At 41.2% G+C, this 1718-nt stretch overlaps 1 pseudogene; it reads right to left on the bottom strand.

Moving 5' to 3' along the window:
* Nucleotides 1-459: 459 nt before the first annotated feature.
* Nucleotides 460-1027, bottom strand: LOC130018953 (uncharacterized protein C6orf62 homolog; annotated as a pseudogene).
* Between the last annotated feature and the right edge of the window lie 691 nt (nucleotides 1028-1718).

Here is a 1718-nt window from a genome sequence, read left to right on the forward strand (position 1 = left end):
TGGATCAACGGTAATTATAGCAAAGCTATTGCATTTGTAAAAATTATTTATTCTCCTACATGTACTTCTTACCCTCTAAATGCTGATGACAGATGTCAAAGAGGCAAAAACCAGCTCAAATGGAAAGACCGTCAAAAAGAGTATCACCTTGTGCTTTCAAATACATTGAAGCATTTCGGTGTACAATAGTCCTTTCATTTGACATTTTTAACAAGATGCTGATACAGTGCAGCAAATATGCAAAGTCTTCTTTCACACAGTCTGTGAAGAAGACAGCTAATTTTTTTCAGTTCTGAGATACAAATGATTTAAAAAGAAATCAGGATGAACAAGTTTCAAAATGCAGAGTGTTCTGTGCATGAGTCCATTTTCTTTAATCTCTGAAAGAATAAAGTGGTAAGAAAACAAGACAAGATCTCCTGCTGCACTCTGATCTTCTCCACTGTGCTGGCCCAGACTCTATTCTGGCTTGGAAGGATGCAGGTGTTTCTTTACGGTGCCAACCTCCCAGTGGGTGAGCTGTTCCTCTGGCAGGTAGAGGCAGATGCTGCATAACTTGAAGATATTACCTTTATTTTTTGGAGTCTGCAAATGCTGTTGGTCGATAAAGAGAAACACTGACTGGTTGGGATTGTTGACAACAATTCCAGTCTTGTCCTTGTGGCTCAGTACATGCAGAAAGTGTTTTTCATAGTCACAGTGATGAAACTCAAATTTGGCATGAATGAGACGAAAAGGCTCATCAGATTCCTTCCAACTAGAAAACAGTAGACAGATAATTTTTTTCAATAACATTCTAAGGCCACAGAATGAAATACATCTCCTGAGTACAGTCAATGACATCCCTTCTCACAGACTGGTATCGAGGAGCAGGAAGCTGGACCACATCCTCCTTTAAAAGCTCTATGGAACTTTCCAAGGAATAGCTGGAATCCCGCACACCTTTTAGGATATTTTCTTATAATTATTCGTCATGACTGGTTTGACCTCAGACACTTCAAAACCTGCTGATTTTTTTCTTCTTCTCCTTGAATGCAAAGGTAATATACATCTTGAAGTCAAACTGGTCAGCTAGAGCTTCTTTTTCTTTCTAAGCTGAGCATGTAGTCTGTACAGAGCTTGTTTCTTCTACACGGACTCATCTTCACCATCTAGTCCGGCCCCAACAGAAAGAGACAGTGAGAGAGAAAGACAGAGAGAGACAGAGAGAAAGATACCGCCACTCCTCCAATAAGAAACTAGGAATAGTTCTCAAAAGCCAGAGTTTGAAAACAGGATTTGAAAACGGAAGTCCCTGGTTAGATGCTCAGTACCCTGTGGTCCCATGAACACTGCCAGCAACAACCTTTCACACCAAACCTGAAGTAGCTCCTGAGAACTAATAGGTGTGACCTCAAATCAAAAGCCAACGTTTGAAGTCATGGTTCCCACCACCAATTGAATGAATGTTCACAGCGCATTATATACTTAGGACCAAATCTTTGCTGGAATAAAAAACTAGCCACGATAACCCTGTGTGCATATTTCTGAGAATAAGACCTTCCTTGGGTCTAGAGTGATAGTGCAGTGGATAGAGCATTTGGTCCCCAAGGAACTGCTCAGAGTTGTTCCTGAGTTACAGAGCCAGGAGTAACCTCTGAGCATTTCCAGTCTGCTTCCCCGACGAAAATAGAAATGAAGAAAGCCCCCCAAAACACGGCTATAGAACGAAGAGCTGG

Source organism: Sorex fumeus, unplaced genomic scaffold, assembly GCF_029834395.1.
Source record: "Sorex fumeus unplaced genomic scaffold, SorFum_2.1 ptg000332l, whole genome shotgun sequence".
Taxonomy (NCBI): domain Eukaryota; kingdom Metazoa; phylum Chordata; class Mammalia; order Eulipotyphla; family Soricidae; genus Sorex; species Sorex fumeus.